At 36.7% G+C, this 20,969-nt stretch overlaps 1 long non-coding RNA gene across 5 annotated transcripts in view; it reads left to right on the top strand.

Annotated features, from left to right (window-relative positions):
- Positions 1-20,969, top strand: part of LOC110403542 — a 61,783-nt gene that overhangs the window by 1,462 nt on the left and 39,352 nt on the right. For 3 of the 5 annotated variants that reach the window (XR_002441718.1, XR_002441715.1, XR_002441717.1), the window contains exons 2-3: positions 2,707-2,781; positions 4,166-4,296. This is a non-coding gene — a long non-coding RNA (uncharacterized LOC110403542). The remainder of the gene's footprint in view (positions 1-2,706; positions 2,782-4,165; positions 4,297-20,969) is intronic. The other 2 variants (XR_002441716.1, XR_002441719.1) reach the window with 1 other exon arrangement.

Genomic DNA, 20,969 nt, shown 5'->3' on the forward strand with positions numbered 1-20,969 from the left:
TTCTAACGAGCCAGCTAGAGAGGTGTCTGCAGACATCTTAACAAAGTTTTCCATTGCTAAGAGGACCTGTCATATTAGGATAACAGAGACTATATAGACTTATGTTGTGGAAAAATGCATCTGTACATAATGTACTAAATTCATTCTCTCTCAAAATGTTTGTTGAAAGGAAAGCCGTAGTTGAACTATTTTAGATTCTTCTGCTTCTATTGCATTAAGTTGACCTGACAGAAAATACTTATGAACCACAACAGCCAGATCTTTTGTTACCATCCTGATTTTTTAAAATATATTTCCAGCATGTGAAACTTGTTCTTCATATGCATTTTTTCACATAACCAGAGCCCACGTCTAATCATAAAACTATTTAAGTAAAGGCTTTATATATTTTGCTTAGCTCCTCTCACCGATGTTTTCAAAATGTGCACAAGGATTATCCCCTCACCCCCCAACTGTAAAGCTGAGAAACAAGGAGAGGGAAAGAAACAAAAGTAATTAAACAGTTTTTCTCAGTTACACAAACTATGTGGCAGAGTTGTCAGTCAGATACACATACGTACGTCTGTATTTTATTACAATTAAAGTGTGAAGAAATATGCTGACAGTTTGTTCAGCTTCTTACTGTAGTTTTGTAATGTTTGAAGGAATCAAACTTAATAAGCAACAAAATGCTTCAATCAAGAGGTATGTAATTTTCAGGTTATTGTTAGAGGTTAATTAAAGCATATGGTCATCAACAGTTATACAGTGATGCGTTTCCATTGCACTTAGAAGCAAACCAGAAAAAACACAAAATATTCAATTATCACTAAAAAAAAAAAAAAATTAAAAATCAAACTATGATAACTACACATCATTATTATGTAGTCTCTAATTAGTTTTTTCATGATACATCACCTACCAGGCAGAGGCTGAGGAGTCAATGCAATGACTGTGGGGTGCACTGCTAAATTGCCTAGGAAGCTTTTCTCCTGTTCTGCATTTCTCAGTTTCACAAAATTTGTTTCATATGATTTCTGTACTACATATGTGTATATATATACAAAATATTGATATTTTAATGCAAAATATTTTAATAAAAATATTTGTATTATTTAAAAAAAATCAAAGAGAAAAAGGTGGGACTAGCACAACCGCTAAGACTTATTTAGACTGTGAGTGTCCTACCTAGTCTGAAAAGGAGAGCTTTGACCGGATTCCTGCTTTATAAGCCTTTGTGGGAATTTTAATCTGAACTTTTCATTTTTCAGGAAAACTGTAGTTTCAGTCAAATATTGTTTCAGGCGGTTTTATATAGAGCTTTGGGATATTCTGAGCATGAGCAGTAGGAGTACTTGGCATAATGATGTGACAGGCATTAAGCATGTAGTGTAGTCCAGCTGAAATTACTGCAAAAACACAAGATTGTCCAGTGAGATAAGAATTTTTTTAAGAAATACATATAAATACAATAATAAGATAAAATTACACTAAAGATAGAGTTAGGTCATTTACAGAATATCATCTTGGTGCAGGCTACCATTTCCTTTCTCACCCTCAACCACCTATTTTCCTCTTCCTCTCTTTTCAATAAAAGCTTCGGTCCTTGTTTACAAAACTGGCTCGACACTGTGATTAATGTCTCTCTCAGTCCAGGCAGTGTGTCATCAGGCAGTTGTGAAATACAATACAAAATGGAGTATGCAGCTAAAGCAAAAACAAACAGTAATGCTCTAGCTTGTGCTGTAGATTAATTCCAGCTGCTAGCTACTCCAGCACACCTCCAGTATTGTATAGCACTCATTAAATTCAGCTCTCCTTCCTCATTGAGTCAGACTGTAGTGAAAGCTTGGTGTTAAAAGTGCCATGCTTGGCTTTCAGCAGGATGCACCTCTATCTCCTACTATTCTACTACACATTGAACTGATTTATGACTTTTTGTTTTAGTCCCCTGATTTTTTTGTAGGAAAAAATTCAATAATCACACTGGAGAAAAGTATATCATTACTTTGAAACACTGCTTCTGACTGATCTTTCACAATTATATATTGCAATTTTTTCTCATTATTTTAAAAGTCTAGATGTCTGTTGCTTAAGAAATGGCAATTATCCCTGACATTACTGTATTCAATAAGACATTTAATACATATTTTAACCTATTTCTTATTTAAGGAAAAACTGTCTTCAAAATTCTGGCCTCCTTTCTAGTCTCTATCTTTATTTTCACTGACTTGTTTTCTGAAAACATTTTATCTTAAGCACAGTGTTTACAGAGTCGATTCTAAAATTATATCTGTACTTGTTCTCAACCATTTATACAAACTTTACAAGGCATTTTTGAGTTATATGAACATCCAAGCATACCCTTTTATAAAAATTAGACCACTTTGGTTAGCTTGGAACACCAAAGAACAGCTATATTTTAAATATTGAATTTACTTTGGTATACATTTCTTTCCAGAGGAGGATTTGGGTTATTTGAAGAAACTTAATTTTATACTTTTACCAAATACTTTTTAATGTATGACTTCTGCTTCCTCCAGAGACAACTAGCGGGTGGCCCTTCTTTTTCCATCTTTCTTATCTTCTTCTTTCTCTTATTGGTGGGTTGTTTTTTTGGAGGATTGTGTGGCAATGTTTTTTTTTTTGTTTGGTTGGTTCATTGGTTGGTTTTTATTTTTTAGTCCTCATCTTCTACATGTGTCATCTCTTATTCTCCCATTGCAGCTGTTATGGTACTGCTGATACAACGCAGAGCACTGAGATCCTTCTGTTTCTAACCCAGGCACACAATGTGGAGAGGTATGTAAAAATATTCTAAAAAAAGCCTGAAATATCCCATCCATTAGGGCAACTGTCCAAGAACATATTTACATTCCAAGACTTTTTAAAATAGGACTGTAGCCTTTGACAACTTCTGGCTACATCTATCCTTCTTCCCTCACCTTAATGATACAGTCTTGGACCTGATCTCATTCAAGTAATCCTTCAAAAGACAGAAGTTTTTCCAAGAACATAGAAATCCTAGATACTAGTGAGTGCATCTGTATTAAAGTTCAAGAAGCATTGTAATGTTACCTGCTTTCCTGTTGTCTATGTAGCTCTGCTTGGACAAGTCCAACGTTCTACCTTCTAGCAGTCAGCCGCACCCATGGTACAGGAGCAGGCTGGTTTTTAGTGGGTAGCATAGACTGGCTCTCCATTTTGCACAAATATTCAAAGTTAGTAGTTTAATAGCATTATCGGTGTATTTATTTGAAGTTTAAAGGCAGCACTATTTCAGTCACTGCATTCATAAACATTGGTTAATTTATCACAAAAACAGCATTACAGTATCTTAAATGACTCCAATGCTCTTTATGGATGTTGTTTTCAACTACTGTTCCTCTTACCTATTTTATGATAATGCCCTCAGTATTATGACATAGAAGAAGACTTTATTGAGCTCTGTACAGATACACATCCTTATTAAAAAATTATTTACAATTTAAGTAGATAAGAGATTTAATCATGAAGAAAGAATAGAAAGAATACAGAATTTAACAGTTCTGTCCTTCATCCTGGAATAATATCCATATGCATAATGTCACGGAATTCTAACCATGTTTTATGTATTTGAAGTTTAGCCTGACATAAATATTTGCAAAATTAAGTTATATATTTTTTAAGATTAGCATCCAAAATTACCTTCTGGAGACTGAATATGGTCTGTGTTTCTCAAAAATACTAATCTCAAATCTTGTCTATCTTTATTTAAGTAGCTTTATTTTGCTTGCAGTTTAAATAAAAGATTGTCTTGTTTCAGGTATGTAGGCAATTTAAAACACATCTGGTGTACTAAGGAAATCCAAACATGAACAACAAAAAAAATTCTCATATTTTAAAATGCAACGTTGATATAGTAGGATGAAGTCCTATTTAGCTTAGTGTACCTATTAATTGTTCGTTAAGTCATATGAGGATTTGTGTCATATTCAGCTGTCTTAAAGATGTGTATATGTCATTGCTGTTAACTAAGAATGATATCCAGCAAAGACTACTAAATTCCACTGAAATCAAATTATTTCAGTAGGAAAGTAAAATTGTAACTATATTCTTGGGCTTAGATCCTGGTAACTTCTGAAACAGAATTGTCTCTATCCCATATAAAAATACATTGTTAAAATCACTTTTTTTTCCCCTACAGACATGCATGGATAACGTAATTATTACTTCTCTTTTATTTTTCGTCTTTTGGGTGAAAATAAGGGAGGATTTTCAAGCCCACGGAAGTCTAAAGTAGCATCTGATTGAGAACCTTTCTACCTAAGAATTTCGGTATGTCGGCTAGTGTACTTTTATGATGTTGTACAATAGCACCACCTGGTGGGTGTAATCATTTTAACAGTTCAGCTGCTTCGACAAACATGCATCTGATTAGCTTGGGAAAAAAATTATCTTTAATATTCTTTAAATTGTTTTTTTATCTCTAGCTGCTCTTCTCAATCAGATGAAGGAAGATAATGTAGGTAGTTTTGTGAAGCAGGATTTTAGAGGAGATGTAAACATTTCAGAAATGTCCTCTATAAGAAACATTAAGCACATAGTCAAAAAGATATTGGTTCTTCTGTTTTAGAGGTTACTAATCACTCCTGATTCTCACGTTTTTAATGCTCTTAGTTAATGCATTGAAGATGAAAAATATCAGAGGGTGCTCTTAAAATAGTGGTGATGGTAGTACTATACTGCAATCAGTGTCTCTCTAAAGCTTATCAGTGCTAGGATGTTTACATTTAGCAAAGAAAATTGCTAAACAGCACTTCTGTTTTATTTTGGATGTGGGCAAGTTACTATCCACATTTGTATCCAAATTCATCCTTGGAAATTTTTCTGGTGTTATTTTTGCAAGTATGTTTCTGCCAAACAGTGATAGTATCTTCTGAGAGAACTATTGATGCTGTCTAAAACAAGTTGAAAGAAATACTAAGTAAGTGGAGCATATTTTTAGTCACAAGGCCATTCAAACCTGAATAAGAACTTATGTTCCAAAGTCATTTAAATACTCACAAAACTTCTATATTAAAGTGAAGTTGGTGCTCTCACCTTGTGCTTACTGGAATACTGTTGGGAAAGACTTCATTTTATTTTTCTTTGGTTGGTGGACTTTGTAGTCTGGTGGTTTGCTCCACCATCCTTCTAAGATTCATGTTTTTTGTACCTCTTAAACTGAATTACCAGGAAAAATAGACAAAATCAGAGCTTCCTACTCTTTTTTTTTCTCCTTGAACCATACAATTTAACTGTTTCCGGGTATTTTTATGTTGGTGGTGGTTTTTTTAATATTAAAATCTAAGTTCCCTTTAGCACAGCCAACAAATGATCTAGTTCATTGTATACACTTGAGAAACATTACCCCTCTTTCCCGAGAGGTAACCAGGGAGGGTTAACAGCTCAACCACAGGCACATTTTAGAGCACACAAGTCAGTGCAGCTTGTTTTGTCTAGGGAATCCCTCTAAGCTTTTTTGGATAACTTCAGCAGCATCTACTTTAGGGAGACTTTGCCAAGTTCACTCCATTAGGAAACCTTTCAAACACATATCAAACCTAACAGATGTTTGCTGGCTTTTGATGAGAAGGACTTGGCCTGTTGCAATCCAGTTTCCACATCAAATTCATCACATTATCAACTTGTAGGTTAGTGCACGCCCCTTAACACGTCTATGCATTATGTCATACAGGACTGTATGTTACCTAGGACTGTGGCTGCAGGCTTGCCATGAGTATGAAATTCTGTCTTTGTGAGAGCTGACGATATAAGTACTTCATGCATCAGGCAAGTCTCTTCAGTAGAGGAAATGATATTGCCTGAGGTGCTGTGGTGGAAAATACTTCTGATGCGAGTCATATAACAGCAGGGAATGCAAAGACAGGGACTTCATCTCAAAGAGCTCGCCTTCTTCATGATTTAGTACTAAGTACTAGTTTCAAGAAAGAGAAGTGTAGGCTTCCTCCAACTTGAATGAGTATACTATTATGATAAATAATCATGCTTAATTCTCTTTCCATCACAGTATTTCTGGTCAGTCATTTTTTCACTTCCATAGTAAAAACTAGAAGGGGCATCCCCATGTACTGGGTTTCTCAAAATAGGAAGTTATAAAAGCAAGTCTAATGCCCTCAGTAAGAGTCAGGACTTGAACTCAAACTTTTTCTAATCACTCATCATCTAATCACTGAAATATTAGACAAAATATTTGTGAGAGAAGGTTGGCACACATTTCTAACTCTAGGAAAGAATTCAAAAATGTATTTTGGAGATTTTCACATCTCTACAACTCACATTAAAGGACCTAAATGTCAGAAACAGATGAAAATCAAGACCAATCACCCTTTCTTCAGTCTTCAGTGATGACCAGTCTGGGTGTAACCTCAGTCTTGGCAATTTCTGTGGTGTCCTCTGTGTGGAAAGAGGTGATGACCTTTATTGTGGGTTAGAGATTCTACTGTGCAGCAAAGCATCACAATACCAAAACCTCTACTTAACCTGTAGCAACTCAGAGAAGTTACCCAACTGTCAAAACTGAACCTGCCTTTACTGGCTCAGTTTTTTTTTAAATGCAGTCTAAAATTCTTGAAAATCTTAAAAGATCAGAAAAAAAATTGCATTGTGTAGTACTTACATATTTTAAGCAGTGTAAGTTGTAAATTATGCACATGTTGGAATGAAAAAAAGACAAACGGAACCTCTCACTGGGAGAATGCAAACCAGAAGACAGATAGCTTGTTTTGCTTTGGGCAAGGCATGAATGCAAACATTTAGAATGGAGAACCTCCTCTTTCCTTCTGTGGCCTCTCTGAGCCATAATTACTTGGAACTATTTACCTACTTCCCTTCATTTAGGCCCCAGGTGCAGATACTCCAGATATTGAAAATGATTTTCATTCTTTTCACTAGGATGACAAAAAAATACATTGAAACTCTCATCTTTTCCTTTCTGAAATCCAGGAATATGAGGTGATATGATATCCTAATATATATCTTGTGCCTACCTGTTTTTTCAACAAACCATAATAAAATGTAAGAGTGGCGGGGGAGTCAGTGATGCTTCTCTTTCAGACTGCAACAAAAATATTTGTTTAGTTTTGTTGGAATAGCAGTGGCAGCTGGCAGTGTCTTCACATTTATGTGTCTTCTAACACTTCACTGAAGAGTTACCTCTTATCTTTGGAGAAAGACAAATAATCTAATTTTGCAAATGTGCTGACCAATGCTTATCATGTAGTGGCTCTGTCAGCTTTCTTTTGTGATCAGAATGTTAGCCTATCTTTAAAACATGTCCATTTGAAGTACAGCTAGGCAGATCTGGGCCTACAGCTTCGCATGTGTGAAGCTAGAGAACTAATGGAGATGTTGTACATTTAGAAAATCACACTAGAATTTCTTTTAAAAAAAGAAAAATCACAGCAGAGGCTCAAAACCTAAGCTTTTAAATTGGCAGCAAAAAGGATCTCCTTAGTAGCCAAACTGCCTCAAAGCTCACACTTAGTTTCCCTTCCAGCTTCTCTCAAGGAGGAGAAAATTGAATTACACCTCTTCTTGTGTTCTTACTGAGAGGTTATGCTATATATATATATATATTTTTTTTAATACGAACAGCAAACTGTGGGACACTGTATAGATATATTTAGATAATAATTAACAGAATCCATAGCTATTTGCACAAATTGTATTCAACTTCTCCCTTTCCAATAAAGGCTATCAGTCAATCCCAGAATAGCCCAGGTTACTTAGGTGGCTACTGGGGTTGGCTCCCTCCTGTCACAGCTGCCAGGCAGTGGGCCCACTCTCAGGAACAGCCAGCTGGCTTTGCTGTACATTTCAGCTCCCTTCAAGTTTTCATGTGGACCTGTAAAGCTGCTGAGTTTATTTTCCCTGATCAGCTTATTTGTTACCGATCCAGAGAGTTTCCCCACTGCCATGACTGCCATTGATGCAGTTAGTTTGCACTTGGATTTTTCTCCATGGCCTCTTTACTCTTTCATTTCCTCTGGTCTGCACTGCTCTGCAAAATATCAGATCTGTTTCATAAATTTTGTTAGGTTTCAGGTCAGTTCAACATTTCTCTGTTCTGATCCACTTGCCTGTCCAGATTAGAGCAACAACTGACCCCTAGCAGACTCAGACTTTCTCTTATGTTCTTACTGCATACCTGCCAAACTATACAAGCAATTGTAGGATAATCTTCCATTTAGAATATCTTTTTACAGCACAGGCACCTGTGTTCATTACTGATAGCATATACAAAACTTTCTTTCAGTTAGAAATAAAGAACTTATGTGTAGAACTGTGAGCAATAACAAAGCAAATAAAAACAACTTATTCTGTGCTCATCTTCTGGTGTCAAAAGGTGTAAGTAGCATCTGTTATAGAAGCAGAAATTTTAATTCTAGAATGTAAATCCACACATTCAGATTTTCTGAGGCAGTCTTAAAAGAATCTCACTGTTAAGAGCAGGAGAGTATTCTTAGACTAAAGAGGGTATTTCCCAAAACATTTGCCTTTCTTTAAATTAAAAATACAGTGTGTGCCTAACACATGTAGAAACTTTATATTCCCAACTAGTAATTGTCTGTTTTTCTATAAAGATATTTGGCACAGTGAATATAAGAAGATACTGTAATCTGTTTAGTTATATCTTTTTAAATTAATATAATGATATCTTATATAATTAGATTAATATATTGTTGCATTTAGATACATAGATGAGGGAAAGATATTTTTTAAAACTCTATTTTGTTATCTGATCCTTTTCTACTGTATGCTGTCTCATTCAGTAGCACAATGCTAAAAAATATTTATAGTGATATTCAGTGCTTTATGTAACCTCGTAATCTTAGTTGCTTACAGGTAAAACTTGATACCACAACTTTTCACAGATCTGTTGTCTGTCACTCTTAACTTCTGGACTTTTTCTGTAATTGCAGTATCCTTACTGAGATGGAAATTTGAATGAGGAAAAATGGTCCATTCCCACTGGAGATAAATTTAAGATCCTGTCATGCGTCAGTGGTGGCTTTTCTAGGCTGGGTTACTGTAAGTGCAGAAGAGATCATTACTCCAGCGTCAGCCATTCTTTTCAGATTAAAACAGTGGCATTCACAGGGATAGGAAAAGACAGTCAGTGGTTTGAACAGCTGTTCCTGTTCACTTCTGAAGAAAAGGAGTCATATCAGGTGCAGTCATGCTTACTGGCTATGTTGGTATAACGGTCTCTTGGCTGTGGCCATCATAGCATCTTCACATTGCAGACTTCCTTGTGAAGACACTAATTTCATTCAGATGCTATTCAAAGCTGCAGCATTTAATAGTCATCTCATTCAGTGTGAATTATTTGGTATTCAGCTAGACTCAAATGCATCTACTTTAATAGTCGCACAATCATTTATTTATGCTCCGTGACTAAGTTACCCTTGACCTTACGAAATCTTGTTGCAGCTTGCCAGGAGCTTCTTCCACGGGTGTAGTTCCTGTCAGGAGTTAGTACACTAAAATTTGCTGGTGGGTGAATTTATTATGGCTGAAGCCTAGTCAGGCTGACTTCTGAGCTTGTGTCCAACTCAGGATTGTGCTCGAATCAGGATGTGCAGATTTACTCAGACACATGAAGCTACTGGTACTGTCCCTGCACAAGTGCCTTCTTGAAAAGGTGCCTTCATCACCTGTAAGGGTGAGCAGTTACTGAGTTGGAAAAATAGAAAATAAAGTAAGCAAATCCTCTGATAAGGAAATTTGTTTTTCGTTCTCTACTTGATGTCTAATACTCAACTAATTCAACCTATAGTGCATGCAAATGTTCTAATTCCTGTTCAATAATGTCCTAAATTCTCATGGAATGGAAGCCTATAAAGCGTATGTCACTGAAAAAGAGAAACAATTTTAAATAGTAATATTTTACTTGAGAGTGATTACATTAAGCATGAAATCTGTGTGATTCTTGCTATTTCTGATTTTTGCTACAGATGAAATTAGGCTGATTGTGAAGTATGTTACTAAATTCTTCAGTGTGTAAAAAAGGAAGTCAGAATTTTTGAGGGATGTAGAGTATTATAACTATCACAGTATTTGAGGGAGGGGGATCTAAAGAGCTGAGAGATGCTTACCAATAAATATGAAGCTCTTCAGGCACAAATACTTGGTAAGGAAACGATTCCTTCTAATTAGAAAAGTAATTTTAAGCAGAAAAAGATGTAAAAGCTTAAGGACTGTTCTTGTCAGAGAGATGTTTCTGAGAAGAATTAGGGCAATAGAGGATTATTGTTTTGTTAAGCCCTTGATTGAGATCTCAGACTTTCATCAGTTCTATAACAATACAAGCAGGAGATCTAAGGCTCAAACACATCTTCAGAAAAGAGATTTTGGAGAAAGAAAATAAAAATAACCACAGACTAGGATTTAGCTTTTGGTTATTTATAGCTCTCAGTTGAAAGCCAAGGAGTTTTTTTTCCATTATCACCCCCATTGTTTTTAAAAATGGATGGAAAGAAGTGTTTGCTTATGATTTCTAAAATAAAATAAAATAAAATTCTTAGTTATTTGAAAAATTCCAGACTAGAATATGAAAGATCCTTCCTTTAGAGAAAAATTCTGGAGTTGTCATTTGAAGGCTGCCCTGAGTATAATCAAGATTAGAGCCTTTAATGAAGGCAAAGCTCACTTATCTGATCTGATCCTAGCATAATGGTCTAGCATGCGATATTATTCTATATAAGTTACATAACACTTACTGTTTACGTGCACAATTTTCCTTCAGCAGCATTTTTAACATTTTCAGATTCTTGAGAAATGCAAGCAGATTTGAAGGGGCAAAAAGTATATATTAACAGAAGGGAAAAAAAAAAGAAAAAGAAAACCTGACTTGGTTAAGATGAAAGCAAAACAGGAAACTCATAAAGAGGATCAGAGAACCTGGAAATAAATGTTGACAGGCTTGTGCACTGGCTGTTTAAAATCACATGCTATTAAACATTAGCTTTCTGATGAAGTGTTTGCACACAAGATTGCCTTTCCCTAGTAAATGCTAAAGATTACCCACAACTCATTTGTGTTTGTATGTTTTCTGTGAGTATGTGTGGTTACATCCTACCATTTATCAGCCACCATGTACGGAGGTCACAAGTCCCCTGCCTCATTAAAGGACAGTGAGCCAATTGAAAAACAACTCTATTCTCCCTCAGGGCATCTGAACATATGGTGCAGGAGTAGTATGGTTAATTTTTAAAACAGTCAGATCTGGGAAGAGGCTAAGCAGTTAGGCAAAAAGTGGGTAATGTAACAGGATATACTGAGAGCTCATTTCTGTCAGATGTTTTTCCTGTTTTGTGAGTAGAATTGGTAGACTAGATTTTCAAGCTTCTCAGGGTTTCTTATGAACTGAGAAGTAGACAGGCTACTGTATCATGACATGGTCTCGTACTAATGTCAGTAATGTAGTAGAATGGATAGTAGCATTTTTCTATCGGCTTAATGCTACAAATTCAAACTTTCCACACGGAAGTTTCCAAAAGAGAATATTTAAACAGTACTCCTGAAAACTAATTTCTGTGTCAGCGAAGCTGATTACTTTTTTGTTATATTCTTAATGAACAAGCGGTTTCAGAATACTCTTCCTACCATACTTGCACAAAACACCCCACCACCACCGACAGAAAAAAAACCCATACCTCAAGGAACTGTTTCCGCTGCTGGAGAAGAGAGGGGGGAGGGGAGAATAAGACATTGGGGTAGAATAAATGGAATGGATTTTTTTTCTCCACTTTCACCAGCTGTGCAGAGTGCTGGTAAGGAAAGAGTGTCACATATAGTTACTTCCTCCTTTCCACAACACAGAAAGAAGCAGAGTGCCTGATTTTGTTGTCCAGCTCCAGAAACAGATGTGTTTTCAACACATGTGTGCATATACAGATGTAGCTGTATGTGTACGTACCTTGGCTATTTCCACATACTCATAACTGACTGAGAAAATCTACCCAAAACTTGGTCAGTCACATGCAGCCTGCACTAATCCAGAGCCAGGGTTATGTTTTGTCACCAGTAAAAGGGTGATATTAATGCTATCTAGATCAAATCCCTGAGAAGAAGCAAGGCAGCTGGGGTTTTTGAGCCTGGCATCACTGAATTGTACTGATGGAGTTGTGTACTGTAGTAGGGAAGACACCTGGAAGCCATTTCCTGCTTGTGAACTGATCTCCCTCCCCCTTCCTCTCTAAGATAAGTATATGTAATGTGGCTTTTGGCCACTGTGAGTTTTTTGGATTTCTAATGTCAGGAAGGCTTGCTTTAAAGGCACAAATCCAGCTCTTGTCTTAAATATAAAACTTCAAAAGACCATTTTTTTCTTCTGATGCTTTTTTCAAGTCTCTTGAATTCAAATTTTTCCAGCTCTGTTAAAGTCTTTACAATTTCATCTTGGAACTGGCAAATGAACTTTAACAGAGTAAGATGGCTTAGGTACCGACCTGAGCTTTCACACTTTCAGTGTTAGAACCACTGATTTTCTAGCCATACATTACTAACAGACAACAAGTTAAGACTTTGCTCCTATCCCCCCCTCTTCCTTAACTGCTTGAAGTTTCCTTGGCTGAGCAAAGTAAGCATATATTTTGCCCTTGAGAATGTCTTTGAACAGTATCTCTTCTGATAGGTTTCTCTTGTGCATTGTTATTCTTGCCAGGAGAATTCTCCTAACTTTTCTTCCTTTGGAAATATTTCATTTGGCAGAATGGTCATCCTATTTTAGCTGTTGGGTAAGGTCCTGGCCCCCATGAAATTACCAGGAGCCACTGAATTCAAAGATGCCAACATTTCTACATTTTATCTTTAAAAACACTTCAGAATAGTGGCATGCAGTGCCTTGTCAGCTTGAAAATGCTGAACCTTTTCTTGGTATCTTCTGTTGAACTGCTGGTCTTAGAAAAAATAAAGCAGAGGTGGAGGAGTTTCGTCTTTCTGACACAGGTTTATAAACAACCACGAAATCATTAATTTGTCTTTTTTCTAAAAGTAGTCTAATTTCTTAAATGAAGTCTAGAAATTCTTAACAATGAATAGTAAAGAGAGAGCCAAATATCAGGAAGACAGTAAAAATGTTCTTTTTTTTTTTTTTTTAAGATCTTAAATTTCACTCTTAAATGTTCGAGATTTTTTAAATTACATTTTTTCTAAATAAATGTTTTAATGTACAGTTTGTCAATATAATTACATTATCATACTATTGCAGCAGTTATTTTAATAATTGCTTTTTATCCCTTTACTAGTGACCCATACTTGCGAAGTCTGAATCAAGGCCTAGCCTTTAAGTCTTTCTGAGGAAAATAGGACTTTATAGGAAAGTCACGCTCTTACTCTATGGAGGTATAAATGCTAATGTAAGGCTCGAATCATCAGGGCACACTAAGAGATGGCACCTGCCTAAGAATCCAAACATGACACTACAGCCAGCACAGCAGAAGCCTCACCAGCTAGGGCCCTGTCCCACAGTAACAAGAAGAAAGCAGAGAAGGCTCCAGAGTGGCAGTAAGGGCTAATCAAAAGTCCAGATATAAGTAAAGTTTGCAATGGCAAGGCAGGTGTGATGTGAAAGCAGGAAGTCAGTCTGCAGGTCAGGGTCAGCCCCACTATCACCAAGCAGGTCTACAGTGACAAAACAGAGCTGAGGTGAAGCTAGAAAGTCAGGTCAGGGTCAGATCAGCAGGATCTATGATGAAGCACAGATATAGCCATAGCTAAAGACAGGCACACATATAACATAGCTCAGGAAGGGACTGAAAGCCCAGGTCTAAGCTTAAATGAAGCCCCTGAGGCCACGGGCAGGAAGTTGTTGGGTGTAAGCCCCAGATGAAGCTGGTTGGGGCCATTATGGCCTATTAGTGTGTTCAGAGCCCTGACATAAGTTGGTGGAATATCCAGTCTCATATTTTCACGCGTAAGCAGAAAAAGGGGAGAATTATGATTGTGGTTTGACCCGCACTGCATTTTCTGACCTCTGAGTGCCTGAATTCTCAACTATGACATTACAGTAATGCTATGTCTACCCAAAGTTTATATAAACACAGAGTATGTTAAACAACTGACTTATGATGTGATACTTTTGTTCCCACTGAATTCTAGACCATCTGCATACTAAAGAATTTCTAGACAGTTTCTTTACTAAGTAGTTACAGATACTCCTGGAGTATTCTTCTGTGTATACCTGGATATTTTTATTTTATTCCTTTTTTCATTGCAATTAAGCATGGACTCCAAGGCTTGGTTGATGTGTTTGTACTTCAAAATGTTTTTGTTCATTTTTAACCTTCAAAAATCTCTGTTTACATGCTGTTCAAATTTAAAAAAATAATGCACATTTTTTTCTGCAGTGTCTTAGAGCTGGTATAGTGAAGTTTCAGGTCACCTGATATCTGAGGAAAAGTTTGGTCTATGTTTATTGATAAGAAATATTTTGTTTTTCACCTTTTCCAAGCTGAAGTAATATATACTGCTATCTCAGAGAGAGTGATGAGGTTCTGGAACAGGCTGCCCTGGAACAGGCTGCTCAGAGAGGCTGTGGGTGCCCCATTCCTGGAGGTGTTCAAGACCAGGTTGGATGGAGCCCTGGGCAGCCTGGTCTAGTACCAGATCTGGAGGATGGTGGCCCTGCCTGTGGCGGAGGGGTTGGAACTTGATGATCTTTGGGGTCCCTTCCAACCCGGGCCATTCTATGATTCTATGCCTCTAAAAGGATCATAAAAGCTACCAAGAAGTTTTCCTACCCAACATTAAATCAAATGAAAACTGTGGGCACAGACACAAGCAAACTGCAGCTCACATCCAGTGGAAAATTAAGGGCTCATGGAATGCAAGGGTTAATGAAAAGATTATAACAACAACTCCAGGCACTCCAGTGGATTCAATTCCCTTAGATTGCTGGGACAACAAAAAAGCTGCATGTCTTTGTCTCCTGCAATTGCTTTGTTCATTACCCTCCTAAATCCTCCACAAACAAACAGCAAACAACCCAAAGCCCTCCTGTCACACAGACATAGTCTTGCTATTATGAAGGTTCCACTTGTAAAAAATGTTCTTGTCTATTTCTGTGCTTTTTAACATTTTATCCTCTTACCAGGTTGAAGGTCAACAGAGCTCACAAAGAAAATATTGTAATTTGTTTTGCTAGCGAACAAGTAGTTTGCCAGAGACATGCTGCTTTAGTCTGCAGTAGTGCAGGCTTTATGCTTAACCCGAGTCTGATTTAGAATTCTGAAAAGGCAGCTTCAGGCCATTTGGAAATTTGTACACTTTGAACTCGTTTTAAGCATCCAGAACATCATGTACAGGGTCTTTGCTGCCCATAGATTTCAGTTTACTTTTTGTATTCCTTAACTTCTGTATTCTTATACATCATTTCGTATACATTTTCCTGTACATTATTCCTGTACGTTTACTGCTACAACAGGTTCTTTATATCCCTTCGTTTCTATTCCAGCTGCTGTGGCAAACTCTGTGCACTCCAGTTTTTTCACACATTACCAAATAGTGCAAATCCTTTTGCATTCCTCTCCACAAGTCCAACAGTGCTTTTGCTCCCCTTAAGCCTGCTGTGCAACTCTTTTCCCAGTCGTTCACCAATCTTTTCATCTTCATCCAGCTTCAGCTGAGGCAAAGACAATAAACTGGGTATCTCTTGACACCTGGTAAGCTGGCCCTCACCCCACCTTTTCCTCATTCTATTTTTTTTTTTTTTTTTTTATGGAGCCTGAAATACAGACACCTTCCTCTAAGTACCATTTACCAGCCATTTCAGATATTGGTAGTCAAGCTCCTAATTTACCCTTTAGTTTGTTTCAGGGAACCCTTTTGCAACCCTAAAGATCCTCCCACAGAACCATTACAGTCATGGCAGGAAAGCAGACTGATGGTCAGTACATGGAGCAGAACACAAGGAAGAACTCTGTGGGTGGCAGTCATCACTGGGACCTCCTTCTGGAGAGGTCAAGACTGCAAGTGGCAAGCTGTCAAACTAGTGTGTCAGGAAAAGTATCTCAGGTCCTTTTTGAGGAAGAGATTGGAATTTATTCAAATCCCTTTTGGCTTTAATATCTGCTACCAAATCAGAAAACAAGCTCAATAAAGGAGGGAATGATTTAATGCCTAGAAATGGAGTAGGGAAGAGCATTAATTAGGCTTGATAAAGTGTAATTCTAGCACTAGAAGAATACACAGAAGTGTTTTTGTAATTATCTTAGTTAACTAGCACATAATATAAATTCTTTGTGTCACTGACATTTCTAATCTCTGCATGGCTTCAGTACCTGAACAATATTTCCTTTCTCTCATTCTGAAATATCAGACTTCACTTTTTGCTGGGAAACACCAGCAAAATGGCAGAGATTTAAGAGAAATCCAACCCAAATGACAGAATGAGAAGGATTACTAGAAGCTGTTTATTAAGTACTGTTTACTTAAATAGTGTTTTTTAAAAATAGTAACCGATCTCAGATATGACTTGATGTTAGAAGGATAATTGCATTCATTCATAGCAAGGAAACAATTGCTTAAGAGAACATTTTCCACAAAGTGGTAATAAGATGTCTTGATCTAGTTTCAGTTCAGCCCAAGCTGTTAATAGGCTGCATTCTACAGAAGTGTCTCTTAATCCAGTAAATTCAGATGCACTGCATGCATGTTTTGCATGTGCAAACTTACGTATTTGAAGTCAGCGAGCTTAAACTGTGCAGCCTAATTAGAGGAATGAGCCTCAGGTTGCTTTGTCAAAACATTTTTTAATTGCTGGATTTTAGGATTATTGGATTAGAAGATTAGATGGGATGCCTGGAAATCTTGATTTGGAGCGTTAAGTAAGGCTTCTCATGAATGAGTACAATGGCTCTGTAAACCTCAGTTTGAATCAGCTGCTGTAATAGTTGTAGATATTTTCATGCCAGGACAATGCAATACTATGCTTTCTTTGTTCCTCCCTACCCTCACTTTTTTACCATAGTTTTTAATTTTAACAGACCTTTTGACCTTTCTCCCTGAGAATCAATTACTGACTTTCGTGTAGCCATGAGTGCTATAGTCCCTCTGGGTGTGGTCTGTGAATTACTAAGCTTCCTTGCCCATATGTTTCTAAAGGAGTCTTGATACCAGACATTCTTTCAGTGGATGTTTATCACTTAATTACATTACAGTCAGTAAGCACAGGTACAGTTTTTATGGCATTCTTACATTTACAAGACACTGTCATCAGAGCATTCTGCATCAATTAAACAATGTCTCTGAGTCCCAAAGATGGTAAACTGTAGGTTTTCCTTTTTTTCAGTATAAAGATGGATTCACTAGCAAGTGCAGAGTATTCACACATGGCATACAGAAAATTGCTCTGACATTCTAGTTTATCTCACTTTGTGGGGAGACATAGTACTTCACTTCTAAAAGTTCGTGAAATAAAGATTTCTATAGCTGCTGGTACTCTCTGATCAGTCCAACATTTTGCATACCACAGCTATGAAGAACACAAGTGAGACCATGTGTACTGTATATACATGTGTGAATGAGCAGAAAAGTAATGGCACATTGATGTACAGATTGTCATATGGGGATGGAAACTTTGGGTCCTTGTCCAAATCCTGTTAGGAAAAATGCAATGAAGTTTTAGAGTCTAGATGTTTCAAATGGGACAGTCAATGTACTAGTGTTATATTGCTCTTTCCTGAAATGATTTTGTAACTATTAGAAGGATGGCTTTAAATTATAGAATTTAAGAATTTATTGCAAATAAACTGTCATAAAGTTTTGCAAAGCAGACAGAACAGGAATTGGATTCAGAAGCAATATGGAAGCAACTGTGGTAGCCATATTCCCAAGCTATTAACAGAGTTGTTTTCGGCACTTCAAAGTACTGTTCTCCCTTATCACTGAGTATTTGGGCTGCTAAAATGACTGCATCCAAAAAAAAGCAAAAATACTAAAAGTGTCCCACTATGATGGAGATCGTGACTGTCTGAACAGTAGGATTAGTATGTGAAGTTGTAAATCATTATCTTGTTTTCTGGGGCAGGAGAAAAATACTCCAATGAAATGTTAGCATCTTCTCAAATCAACTGGTATTTTTGTCACCTTTTTCCACAAAGCCAGAATTTTGCCTTTTGAGTCTGTCAGTCTTCTCAGGATTTAACATACCTGAATTAGCAGAATTCTATGTACTGATAGTTTTCATACTTTCAAATTGAAATTGTAGGAATAAGAGAGAAAGCAGTTTATTATTTCCAGCTTTGGTGACAGAGCTCTACCTAAACCAAGTGTTTTCACTGAATTCCCCAAATAATCCCCAGAGATTGTGATAAGAACTGCACGTGATCTGTACATCAGTAGAACCACTGCTATCTTTATATCAATTTTTTTTTTTGAGGGGGTGGGGGTGGGGGAGGTGCGTTCATTTATTTCGGAACAATTTCTTTGATTTTGAAAATACGCGCCGTGCGTTGGGTAGCCCGTAAAATGGAGGAAGGNTAGCTTTAGAAAGCCAGTTGACTTTTTTTACTTCTTTGCCTCTTAAAAGACATAAAAGATACAGTTCCAACAATTTTTCTATTCTTAGAGATTCACAGAAAAAAGAAGTATAGTAAGCTATAGTAAATATCTGAACCTTGTCATTTAGATTATAGAAATATCTTGTTAATCAAAAATATTCCTGTCAGAAACAGTTTCAGTCTTCTTTGGTATTTATCAATCCTTTGCTAAATAAAGTAAAAATGTATTATAAACAAAATCAAGTTTCTTTTGAGCCTGTGTTCTTGCAGCTGCACTCCACTTTTAAGATTAACACATTAGTAATTAATTTAGAACGACACTAGCAAGCAGTCCCCATACTTTAATTAGTATCTTTTTGACGAGCACGTAATCTTTCTAGTTAATAACATCTCCCTTAAAGTAGTTTAACTGTGATCTCACTTGCCATTGTAAGCAATTGGCATCAAATCTAGGGTACTTTGTAGTGCTTTCTCTGAAAATGCTTTTAAAAAGTGAATAAACAGTTACATTTTACTGAATAGAAACAGCATTTGATGAAAGTCACCCTCAATCCTGTAGCAGAGCTGGAAAGAAAATCTAGTTTCCTGAACTCTCTATTCTGCAGCTGACTAAGCTATAATGCTGTCTCCTGTCCCAGTATCTTGCAAGGAAAGGATTAAATTCTGATTCCTAGTTGTTTTTTTCTTTCTGCCAATATCAAGATATTAGAAAGTTATAGCACAATATTGCAACTATAATATAGTGCATTATTACCTGTAAAAGATATTGAAATAATAAATACAAATATAGGACAACTTAGGGGCCAACTTCTTTTCATTTAAATGTATTCGCTTAATAATGTATCTACTTTTGAAAACTTTGCCCTTAAAATTCCCTGTCAGTTTTACCTGTAAGTCCCAAATACAGGACCAGTCTACATGAGGACATTATGCAACTTTAGCACTGTGTCATGTGAAATGGGAGATAATGTGAACTGGAAAAGATGCTCTGAAAAAAATTCCTTTGGTGTCTTGTAAGTCCATGACTTATGCGTGTTCTGAAATATGGTATACATATCTATCATACATATCTATACATACCTATCACATATGCGTATTGTGTGTACAAAAACCATTATTCTTTACTCAGTTGAATCAATTTTCTCATGTATGTGAGTTGCTCTGAAAGTAATGCCTCCTAGTTATTTCCATGGAAAAAACAACAGATACAAAGAGCACAATAACACTATTTGATAGACCAAATTCACAGCTCTAAAGTACTATTTTTCAACACAGTCACTAGCATTAGCTGTGCATTTTCACCAGTGATGAACAAGAGCCTGCATGTCATGCTCATAACAATCTGCACCAGTGGAGATGACCCACTGTCACTGCTGCCACTGCTGAAACACAGCACCCACCACCTCACTGTGTTCACATCCACTGGTTAGGCTCCATAAACATTAAACAAACAGCAGTGAACATCAGTGGGTGCCGATTTTTCCACAAGGAGGAATTAATTTAATTCCTCCACAACTCTGCTTCATCTGCACTTTCATATCAGATGCTACTTTGTCAAACTGCCCCTATTGCCATCTGTCATGGAGCAACAAAATGTAATGGAAAACAGAATATTGGCGGGAAGGTTCAACCTCTACTGCCATACCACCAGCATCCCTGACATCCTGAGCCAACATAATAAAATAGGAGGCATTACTTTCAGAGCAGCCCTCATAGATGCTGTTATGAGATACTTTTTGATATGTAAGATCACCTCAACCTTTCTTCCTTTCTATGTTGCCTATGAAATAAGCTAGGAAGTGCATAAGTTACTAACAGGCTTTGAGACTGATAGGCTTTTTCAAATACAGAAAACTCCAACAACAGATTACCAATTACACATCCAGAAAAAGCAGATCTTTACATTTTGAAGCTAACAGTGTTTGGTATCTAACAGACAACTGTGAGAAACATCTGCCTAAGCACTGGATGACTCTGCTGTAACTTACTGCCAGGGTAGATGGAAAGAACAACATTCTTGCAGATAGTTTTTGCCCATTAAGGATGTAACAGTTTAGTGATTCACAGAGATACCTTGTTTTAATTTTTACTTTTCATGTAAGTGAAAAGTGTAAGTACTCCTTTTCGTCATGTAAGTGAGAAGATAAAAAAGCAAGACAGTCTCCTCCACTTTAAATAAACAAACATTAAACCTTAATTTAAAAGTCTGCCTCATGAACAAGAACTGAGGTAATCAAGATGACTGAGAAAGGTCAGTGATGCAGTGCAATTTAATTGAGATCCCAAGAAAGACTGGAAGTCATGTCACATCTCCAGAAGTCATGAGTGAAAATAATGTCCCAAACACTGTGGGTTACTCTAGAACTTTCAGTAGGCATCAGCTTTTATCATGACCTCAGAATATTAACCTTGGACACATAAGCTATTTTAATTTCTTTCTTT

Source organism: Numida meleagris, chromosome 9 (genome assembly GCF_002078875.1).
Source record: "Numida meleagris isolate 19003 breed g44 Domestic line chromosome 9, NumMel1.0, whole genome shotgun sequence".
NCBI classification, from domain to species: domain Eukaryota; kingdom Metazoa; phylum Chordata; class Aves; order Galliformes; family Numididae; genus Numida; species Numida meleagris.